Here is an 11,736-nt window from a genome sequence, read left to right on the forward strand (position 1 = left end):
ATATCTCCAACTCAAGTGGCTTTTTCTTTCCTCCTTCAAATACTTATCAACAAGCCCCAATGTCTTATTATTTTAAAATTTCTGTCCATCTTAGTGATTATCCTTGCAACAAGGTTTTGTTTTTTTTGTTGTTGTTGTTGTTTGTTTGTTTTCATTAAATAGGGTTTGTGTAGCATATGGTTTTCTCAAAACATATCACCTTTGCAGAGCCCTGCATTTTTCCGAGTGGATATTGAGGACTTCAACATGCCTCTGATTCTACTGTCCTTAATAATAGCATTGCCAAAAAATAATCAATTCTTGACCATATCCTGAATATTTCCATATTCTTTGGTATTTTAAATTTATATTCTTTGGCTTTCAGAAATCTTATGCCACCTTGTATTACTTTGTCGTACATCTCACTGACACCCCGAATCACTTTACTTAGTCCTTCTCCATCAATGTTTCCTCTTCCAACCCACAACTGTTGGCATCTTCCAAGGGTTAGTTCTAAGCTCTTAGTTCTTCCTCATCTCTTAGCCATTGACTTTCTTCCACTGCCGAGATGAAGGCTTTTGTACTAAGACAGACCTATGTTTTGAATCCTAGCTGAGCTTTTGATTTTATGTGTCTCCGCTGAGCAGAACCCGGACTCTCTAAGCTCAGTCTCTCACTGTCAGACTGGATCAATAACACTAATCTTGCAAGATTGATCTGAGAATAACCAATACTGTGTATAAGAACCACCATATGTCCTCACAAATTCTAGTCCTACTATTATGATAATTTCTAGGTAATTGCCTTTTCTTGAAATTTAAATTCTTTGAGGGCTGGAGACCATGCCAGCCTTGAACACTATTGTATACTCAGTGCCTAGCATACTGCCTCCACCTAGACTGTAACCTGAATGCAAGCTAGCACCTGTGGTCCAGTTTCTCAATAGCACCCTAGTCAAGTTAACCCAGCTTGGGAGCCAGAAGTACTGCAAACGCTAGCATATCTACTAACTTGCATTTCTTAGAGAAGAAAAACCTGTTCATTCAAAATTTAAATTAACACTTCATAAAATCCTCTTTCTTCTCTTTCTCCTAATCTGTCACCGTCTCATAGCTCTCATTTCTTTTTCAGCTCCTTATCCCAACTTTCCCTGTAAACACTGTTGTTCTTTTTCACCGTCCTCCATCCCTCCTGCCTCTCTTTCTCTCACTACTCATATTTTGCAAAATCCAAGAATGATACAGGGAGCAGAAGAAGATGAGCACTTGAGGGTCCAGGACAGGAATTCGCATTAGCTGGCAAAAGATGGAGTAGGGGGAGAATGGCTGCTCATACATTGATGAATGTGCCTCTAAGTCAACTTGTATTGAATAAATAAATGAACGAAGGCCTCTGTCCTGGTCCCACCTTTTCTAAAGCCTGTACTCCTCTTTGCCTTTTAGTCTTATTCATTGCCTATATTCAGCAAGTTCTATACCATCTTCATTTTGAAATGTATGTTTCAACTTACCTTTTTTTTTTTTTTTTTTGGAGACAGAGTCTCGCTCTGTTGCCTGGGCTAGAGTGAGTGCCATGGCGTCAGCCTAGCTCACAGCAACCTCAAACTCCTGAGCTCAAGCAATCCTCCTGCCTCAGCCTCCCGAGTAGCTGGGACTACAGGCATGCGCCACCACCCCTAGCTAATTTTTTCTATATATTTTTAGTTGTCCAGCTAATTCTTTTCTATTTTTTAGTAGAGACAGGGTCTTGCTCTTGCTCAGGCTCGTCTCGAACTCCTGACCCTGAGCGATCCTCCCGCCTGGGGCTCCCAGAGTGCTAGGATTACAGGCGTGAGCCACCGCGCCCGGCCCAACTTACCTTAATGATAAATAATTGATTCATGCTATTCCCTAACGCTGTATATGATTCAGCAGGGGTCCTATTGACTAACAGAGAGAGGGTGTTACTAGAGCAGGTAAAGTGAAATGAGCTGGTGTAAACCCAAGGGGGCTCTTACAGGATGAGAAACCCTTCATGTTTACTCTCCAGATGGTGCCAATGAGCATGTTCCAAGGACATAGAAAGTGGAATCAGGATGAGGGAAGGCTCTGTCCTGAACTGATTTTCGTGTTGTACTTCCTAATAATTTCTAGAAGTGCTACCCTTTCCCTCTTAATTATAAGCTCCTTGAGGGCAGGGACTTTATTAATTCATTTATTCCTTTTGCAGCTCTCACAGTGTCCCAGCAGAGAACCAAGCATATTGTAGATTTGCAATAGATTGTAAAAGTGTCTTCGATGCATCTGATTTAGCTTTCTTTAGACCTGTGGAGTTGAGAACAAATATCCTTCCTTAAGAATTTGAAGGAGGTGACTAGAGGTACTAGTTGCTGGGAGAATATCCCTTAAAATATTGGATAAAATCTTGCTTAATGTAATTGCTTTGTTTTTACCCCACTTACGCCTGAAAATCATTCTGGTAAGAAGTCTTTTTATTATACTGAAGATATTAAAGAGAAAATGTTCATTGTTGGTGAAGAGCAGAGTTTAGAGAGTTTGACTAAAGAGCAGCATGATCTAATGGAAAGATGGCAGATGTAAATTCATATCTTGGCTCCAGAAATTATGAACTGTGTGATATGAAGCAAATCTTTTCATCTTTTCCTTTTAATTTCTACCTAGATCTGACCTCATCTTGTAGGGATGTTAGAGATGAATATAGAGTATTTACTCTAGTACCTGGCATAGAATATTTTCTAAAAATTTGGTAGTATAGCCTCCATAATAATACATTATTACCTACATACTTTAACGTGAAGCTAGCAACCCAAAAACAGAATCTTAAAAAAGAGAGATACTAACATTTTACTGAGAGTCAAGTTTTCCGTACACTGTCATTTAATCTCTTTCTTTAAAATATACCCTTAATATGTTGACTATTCCCATTGCACTCTGTCTATACTTTGCTGGTTTTACCCTTCACACCCTTGTAATTCATGCTGATGTTTTTCAAGCCTTGGCTTAGTCACCATTTGGATGCAATATTTAGCTAACCTAATTGTGCTTCATAAACCGACTCCTCCTGGATTTCAGTCATTTGCTCTGCTTGGTTTTGAGTTACCCATTTAGGCTTGTTTGGGGCCTTGGCACAGGGCCAGAGGAAGGCAACACACCTGGGGTGGAGCAGTCCCTGCACACAGCATTTCACCAGGTGTGGCGGGAAGGCTCAAGGCCCCTAGTTATCTTGCAAAACTGCCTTTGCTGCTGGCTGAGAACAGACTGCTCTCCCCCCTCCCTTTCACTTAGTAACTGAGAACAAAGAAGTCTGCTCCTGTGAGAGTACAGTATTCAGCAGTGTTTGAGATGATTAAAAACAAGAAAAAGATTCCTTGTGGGTTTTGACAGGGTTTTCTCCTCCCCTGGTGGAAGACAGGGCTTCAGTGAACATTCTGCTACTAGGCAAGGGGTTTATTGCAGTTCTGCATCGAGCCTAACCAAGCAAAACAAAGAATTTCCTCATTCTGTGAATAGTCTGAGATGTCTGCTGCAGGCTGGGGGATCTCCTGCCTGGAAATGGAGCGCACAAGGAATGACTCTCGCTCTGACAAGTTCATAGAGTGACTTCGGGGAAATCTCATGTTTATTTTGTGTATTGACCATGTAAATACGTGGTTTTCAATGTGGTTCTTTGCTGCTGCTGAGCCATCGATCAAGTTGCATTTCGAAACTTGTTTCTGGAACAGGGTTTACTTGAAACCAGTGTTTGGGAAAGAGAGAGGGAGGAAGACGGTGACCTTTCAGAAATGGTTTTTGAGGCTAGTTTGGAGAGGTCTATGCACACATTTGCACATTTTGGGAACTTTTATTCAAGTCAACAAGTATTTACTGAACACATACAATATCCAGAAATGTGTTATATCATAAGGACATAAGAACATTATCCTTAAGATTTTATGCTACCTGAGTTAATGCCTATTCTATTGTCTGGGGATTGCAAAATGGTAAGAGAGTTATACTTGTTTCCTAGCCTGCTGCAGCAAATTACTACAAACATGGTGGCTTAAAACAATAGAAACGTACTTTCTTACAATTCTGAAGACCAGAAGTCCGAAATCAAGGTGTGGGTAAGGCCACTCTTCCTCCAGAGGCTCTAGGGGAGACTGTTCAGGCTTATCTTTTAGCTTCTGGTAGGTGCCATCACCCCTGGCTTCCTTGGCCTGTAGTCATATCACTCCAGTCTTTGCCTCTCTCTCCACCTGCCTTCGCCTCTGTGTATGTCTTCTCTTCTTTGTGTCTGTCTCCAACTCTCTCTGCCTTTCTCCTATAAGGGCACATGTATGATTATTAATTTTATGTGTAAATTGACTAAGCCCTGAGATGCCAGGATGCCTAAATTCTTTTCCATCTATGGACCTGTGAACTTAGGGAAAAAAGTTATCTGCCTCCAAAATATAATGACGGGACAGGCACAGTTAACAGTTACAGACAGTCCCACTGTAAAGGGAGAAAATGGAAGGAATAAAGTGGTCACTGATGCCAAGCGATTCACAATTCAGCAAGGCAAATTTCACTGGGTTTCAAGACCTGAGCATCATCGACTGTTGCTTAAAGCTGTGACCTCTGTCCCTGCAGCTCTGTCCTCTATCCCCAAGATTCTGCCCTCGAATCATTCCTCCTTTTACTTGAAGGATAGATAGTACATGTTTGTAGCCAAGTCATTCTATCAGCCTGCTGTCTGCCTGTAGAATCCCAGAAGTCTGACGGTCTTCCTTCATTATGCCCCATATGTGTCCCTTTCAGGGCAATCTGGCAGCGTTTCTGCTCATGTCATCTCAAAAACCTTGTGGGTATCCCATGTGTGTCATACCATGTGACAAGAGCATCCTCCAAAGACCTCTCCTGGACAACCCCATCTCTATTCTTAGCTTCTGCTGAGATGGTTGAGTGAATTTAGGAGTCACACCTCCAATCTCTTTATCAAATGACTCTCCAGCCTCATCCTTGGCCTTCACTCAAGAGCATACTTTTCTAGTAGTGAGTCTTAGTTTTAATCTTAATTATTTTTGTTGTTGTTGTTTGCAATCTGGAAATTTTTAATTCCTGGTTCCTTTCTGTTCAACAGCTCTTTCCTCAATCTATGCTTTTCCTCTTGCATTTTACTATAAGCAGCAAGAAGAAATCAGGTTGCACCTTTGACACCTGGCTTAGAAAGCCCCTCAGCTAAATATCCAAGCTCATTGCTTATGAGTTCTGCTTTTGACACAACCATAGGACACAACCAAGCCAAATTTTCTGCCACTATGGTAACAGGAAATGGCCTGAAAAAATGGCAAAAATATTTTCTGTCTCTTTAACACATCCTGCACTCCTTTCTGAGAACTGAAGCCTGTGTCTCTGCCGCAGGCCAGTGGTTGGGAGGGGCAGGGTTAGTCTTTTGTTATTTGTGCAACAAGAGAAAGAAACAGACCAGCCAGACCTGGTAAAGGGAGGTCCTGGGCGGAGGTCATGAGATTGTCTTCAACAGAGATGGGATAATCAGAATCATCAACTATAGTTGAACGGTAATTGCCTGAAGCTGAGAACCCATCCTTTCAAAGCTCTGTATTTCTGCTTATTAGAAGGACAATGACATTTCACACAGGAGTCTCCATCCACCTGCTTTTCTGGCAGAGTAATAAAATGTCTCTTTCCTTCCTCCTCAAACCACTTGTCCTCATTCTTCTAATATGGCCTCATGGACAAGTGACTGAGCTTTTGGTAACACTATATAACAAGTTTCCGACAACATGCTCCTTATTTCCTTCTGAATCCTCACCAGGAGTGCTTTTTTTTTTTTTTTTTTTTTTTTGAGACAGAGTCTCACTCTGTTGCCTGGACTAGAGTGAGTGCTGTGGCATCAGCCTAGCTCACAACAACCTCAAACTCCTGGGCTCAAGAGATCCTTCTGCCTCAGCCTCCTGAATAGCTGGGACTACAGACATGCGCCACCATGTCCAGCTAATTTTTTCTATATATATTTTTAGCTGTCCATATAATTTCTTTCTATTTTTAGTAGAGACAGGGTCTCGCTCTTGCTCAGGCTGATCTCGAATTCCTGACCTCGAGCGATCCTTCCACCTCGGCCTCCCAGAGTGCTAGGATTGTAGGTGTGAGCCACTGCCCCTGGCCAGGAGTGCTTTTAATATTCCTATTTCTACCGATATTCTGTTTAAGACAATACATGTATTCTCTGAAACTATGGAAGACTTCTCTACCATGTTCCTCATTCCTTTTTGAGCCCTCACCAGAATCTCTTTCAATGTCCACATTTCTACAAATGGTCTGTTTAAGGAAGTCTAGGCTTCTGCCATCATGTTTCCCAAGCTCTTCCAGCCTCTATCCATTACCCAATTGCAAAGCCACTTCCACATTTTTAGGAGTTTATTACAGCAGGTATAAAAATATCTGTATTAGTTTCCTACTGCCATCATAACAAATGACCACATATTTGGTGGCTTAAAATAATAGAAATTTATGCCCTCATGACACTGGAAGCCAGAAAGATGAAATCAATTTCACTGAGCTGAAATCTACGTGTCAGCAGGGCTGTGCTCTCTCTGAATGCTCAGGGAGAGAATCTGTTCTTTGCCTCTTCCTGCTTCAAGTGGCTGTAGCGATTCCTTGGCTTGTGAACATGTGACTCCAGGCTGTCACCTACAGAAGACCTTGTTCTGTCTTCTTGGTCTCTCTGTGTCTGGTCCAATTTTCCTCTGACTCTTTCTTATAAGGATACATGTGATTTCACTTAGGTCCCACCCAGATATCCAGGATAAGCTCCTCCTCTCAAGATCCTTAACTTAATAACATCTTTTGCCCTGTGAGATAATAGTCACTCTTTTGCCATACAAAGTAATAGTCACAAATTCCAGGGGTTAGGACGTGGAAATGTCTTTTGGGGGACCCATCTCACTGACTACCTAATAGTGAATAACCAAAGATATCTTACTTTTTAATAGACACTATGATAAGCATCTTAAATCTTATTTCATTTCAGTCCTTAAAAAGTACCTTAAAGAATGTATTCTTATCTCCATTTTATAGATGGATAAATTAAAAATCAGAGAGAGACTGTCTTAGTCTATTTTGTGTTGCTATAAAGGAATATCTGAGATGGGTAATTTATGAAGAAAAAAATATATATTTCGCCCACAATTCTGCTGGCTGGAAAATTAGGATCTGGTGAAAGTCTCAGGCTCCTTTAACTCACAGTGGAAGATGAAAGGGAGCCGGCATGTGCAGAGATCACTAGATAAAAGAGGAAGCAAGAAAGAGAGAGAGAGAAGAAGGTGCCATGCTCTTTTTAGCAACCAGCTGTTGTGGGAAGGAATGGAGAACTCATGCCTCCTCCAGGAAGGGTGTTAATCTATTCATGAGGGATCCACTCCCAGGACCTGAACACCTCCCATTAGGCCCCGCATCCAACACTGAGGATCAAATTTCAGCAACAGATTTGGAGGGTCTGACTATAGCAGGGACTAACATCCCAAAAGTCTCACAGCTAATTTGTCTGGCTTCACGTACAGAGACCTTAGCTATACTGCTCTGCCAGCCCTATTGACTAGTGTGCTTCAGGAGGTGCCATCCTTATTTAAAAGAAAAAAAACAGTGCATGTACATGAAACAGTTACAGATTCCATCATAACCCACACCTGCCTCCCTTTACTGTGTGACCAGTACACTTTTAAAATAGCCAGTAAGGAGAATGACCCAACTGTAACTAGATATATGGTAGAGGTAGCATTGATTTTTTTGGATTACAAATGTCCATTAATTCTCATTCTCTGCCCCAGGTGAAAGATTCATTGCTGTGTGATGGCAGCATTAAGTTCGAGCAATAAGGAGGAGACTGTAACTTAAAGCACCACTTGCCTTTGTGTTTCCAATCTGGTGAAAGATTTAGAGTGAGGCACCTAGACAGACAATGAAATGAGGCTAGCCAATCCTGAGTGTTCACCAAACAACAGCCTGGTGTCAAGCTCTCTCTGAGTCACCTCTGAGTGAGACAAATGAAGGAAAATGGAAGAAAGCAGTGGAAGTTCATGTAAATTTAAATCCACATGATAGAAAAATTAAACATGGATGGAAAGGACAGATTGGAAAGCAAAACGTCAAGCATCCGAAATGACCTGAGACAGAAGCAGGTTTGGAAAACTGGCATTGACAGAGTCTTCAGTAGAAGCACGTGGCTGGACAGACAGAAAAGGGAAGGCAGATGGAGATTGTAAAGCTATGTGTTTGTATGGGGGGTTTCTGACCAGAGCTGAGCTCAAGGACTGGATTGGAGAGGAAGGTAATTAGGAGATTTTCCCAAAACACTGAATTTTTATTTTTTTTTACTTTATAAAAAAACATTTATTAGTAATGATTATTGATAGTAGTAGTATTTCAAACATAATCTATGTTAATGTGAAACATTATAGAAATCACACAAATACACAAGTAAACACATAGAAAATGAAGATTGCTGGTAATGGCAATTCATAGAAATAATCACCATTAACATTTTATTCTTAGTCTTTCCTATTGTATACATTTATATATACTTGTAAAGATAATTATATCTATTTATTTATATACTTTTTTCTACTTTGGAACTGTGATAAACAATCTTCTGCCCTATAGACTGCTTTTTTTTTTTTAAACTTAAAAACCTGATGTAAAGATTTTTCAGATAATTAAATATTCCTCGAAAACATGATTTTAATGGCTGCATGGTTTTTCATCATATAGATATATTAATATTCTTTTAAACAATTCTCTATTCTTGAGTGTTTATGCTGTTTCCTATTTTACCCTTTTATAATTATTGATCTGATCAATAAATTTATACCTACCTATCTTGTGCATATAAATTAGATTCCCCAGTTTTAAATGTGAAGCAAGAGAGTCCCAGAAGTTATTCAATATTAGTATTTTTTTCTCTCTCTCTCTCTTTCCTCTCAGTGTATAGGTCTGTACACACACACACACACACACACACACACACATGAATGTATGTATACATATACAAGTACACACATATTTATAAAATAATCTTACAAAACAAATAACAATCTACCACCAAGGTTAAAGAGGTAGTTAAAATATATACCTGGCAAATCTAAGATTCAAACTCAGTCCTCTCTAACATCAAAATCTAAATTTTCTCCTCTAACATACTGCTACTACTACTACTAATTTACCTTAGTTGAGCACTAATTATGTGCTAGGCAAGGTACTAAGTATTTTATGTGAACTGCCTCATATAACTCTTACGCTAACTCTGTAATATTGTGCACATGGAAGGGGGGTGATACTTTTCCTCCCCGTCATAAAGCGTCATGGTTTTTTTGTTTTTTTTTTTTTCCTGGGTCTTCTGGTGAGGACTGGAAAAGCTGCTAGACAAATTCTAAAAGAGCTGTAACACTAGGCGTCATGGTTAACATGCCTACAACGTAAGACAGGTTGACAAGAGAAAAGCAAAACACATTAGTTATGTGCACAGGAGTCATACAAAAATAAATAGAAAAAACTCAAAGAAAAGGCAAAATAGTTGACCTTCAAATAACTTCTTCACTGAAGAGAGAAAAGTGTGTGTAGCAGGGCAGTGCTGTAAAAGAATGGGCCCAAAGGCAAGACAATGGTTTGTAAATGATTCTCTTTGGAGGCTGAATGAGACCAAAGGATAAATAATACCTGTGGACCAGTTACTGCAAGGTGAGGACAGAACTACATTGTGAACAAGGGTCGTCTTATTATGCCCATACAACCCCCAGGTAACCTCTCCCAGCTGCTCAAGCAAGAGCAGATGAAAAGTCTGTCTGGACATTGCGAGGACTTCCAAGCTCTTCTTGGTTCATCTTTCCTGGTTACTTAATGAGACTCTGAGGGAAGGGGTTTTAAAACACTTTCATTTCTTTTAGAAGAAGTTTTCTCAGTAAGGTAAGGGGACTTTTAGAAAGAGGCCTTCCTGGTGCTTTGGAAAGAAAGAGGATCAGAGAGACAAGGGAGTGGGGAGAAGGTCAGAGGGAGATCTTGAGCCTCCTTCATTACTCCAGCATGTCAGAGTGCCATATTTTGGGGTATTAGCTTCTTAGCCCCAACAAGGTAAACAACTATTATTACAACCATTTAAACATTGAAGAAATAAAAGCAGAAAGAAATAATTTATGCAAGGTCACACAGCTAGTTACCGTATTTGCCAGGAAGTGTCAGTGTGTGGACAACAGTATATTACAAGATGACTTTGTATTTGAATATACTATGTAGGTTTGAGATAGAATCCCTTAGTGCCTATCATAGTCCTACTGGTGAATATTGCAATGGTGGCAGTATAGTGTATTGGTTAACATTATAGGCTCTAGAGCCTGATTGCTTAAATTCAAATTTCAACTCTGGCACTTACAGGCTGTGTGACCTTAGCCAAGTTAATTAACATCTCTGTGCCTAAGTTTTCTCATCTCTAAAATTGGAATAATTATAATAGGTTAGTAATGAAAATTAAATAAGATAATTAAATAAAATTTAAGTGCTCCCTTATAGTAAAGCTTCAATAAGTGTTAGCTAATATCCAAAAAGTAATAATAATAATGACAAAAGAATTAAATAAAAGATAACAGAAAATAGAGGCATTTGCTCCTAGAGTCAGCTGTAAAAAAGAAGGAGACTTCTGTTGGAAAATTCCAGTTAGGCTTTTTGATTTGCTAACATTTAGGGTATAGTGAAAATTAGAAAACACTACAAAAGCATAGTAACTAAATTTTGACTTTTTGACATGTCTTAAAATAATTAGCTATTGAGTCTTCTACTCCTGCAAAAATCAAGTGAGCTACTAGCTCTCTGCTGGGTGGGGCTTCAAATAGAAACTCAATTCACACAAAGAACTGGGATCACTTTTCTAGTATTTAGGCAAGCAAAACCAACGAGAGGTTAAAAAAAAAAAAAAAAAAAAAAAGTCTGTAGGCATGGCCCAGAGAAGGTTTGAGCGTGCAAAGGAACTGAGTTGAGGAGAACACCTTTTTCACGTCTCCAGATCGACGCTAACAAGTGCCCAAGCTTGATGACCTTGGCTCATTCTAAATAAGACATCTGTACCACATGTGGTAAGACAGGAGCTGGGGGGATATGGAAAGGCAATGGGAGCCCTGAGAGCAGGAGTGAGTGAGTCACACAAAGCAGCTAGAATCCAGGTTTCCAAGCATGGTTCGAAGCTATTTCATTGTACTACCTTGACTCATTTATGCATGTGTGTGTGTGTGTGCATGAATATGTGTATCCATGGATATATATGTGGGTATATATTTGTATAAATGTGTTGTATACATATGAATATGTGTATATATGAATGGATATTCATATGCACAAATATGTGTATGGATGTATGTGCACGAACATGTATGTATGTATATGTGCATGAATATATGTGTGTGTGCATGTATATTTCATTCTGTGTATTCTATCTACCAAGTACCTACTGACAGTGCTGTTGCATAATTTATGTCATGAATAATTGATAATATCCATAGAGGAAGTTTAGGTGAATTTACATCAAGATGTTTCTTGAACACATTTAGAAATTTTCCATAGCTACACATATAGCAGCATGGTTATAGATTTGGGTTTTGTGTTCATGGACTTTGTTTTGCTGAGGCAGTGCCGAACTGCAGAGACCTTTTCAAAAAAGCATATCATAAGAGGCAAGATCAAATGACACTGTAACTGAAGTCTGCATTTTTGGTAAGACTTTCCCTCTGCTGCTTTG

At 39.6% G+C, this 11,736-nt stretch overlaps 1 non-coding gene across 1 annotated transcript; it reads right to left on the reverse strand.

Annotated features, from left to right (window-relative positions):
- Positions 1 to 9,342: 9,342 nt before the first annotated feature.
- LOC123623684 lies at positions 9,343 to 9,404 on the reverse strand. Its single transcript, XR_006729974.1, has one exon. It is a non-coding gene; the product is annotated as a U7 small nuclear RNA (small nuclear RNA).
- Between the last annotated feature and the right edge of the window lie 2,332 nt (positions 9,405 to 11,736).

The sequence above is a fragment of the Lemur catta genome, chromosome 18 (genome assembly GCF_020740605.2).
Source record: "Lemur catta isolate mLemCat1 chromosome 18, mLemCat1.pri, whole genome shotgun sequence".
Classification (NCBI taxonomy): Eukaryota; Metazoa; Chordata; class Mammalia; order Primates; family Lemuridae; genus Lemur; species Lemur catta.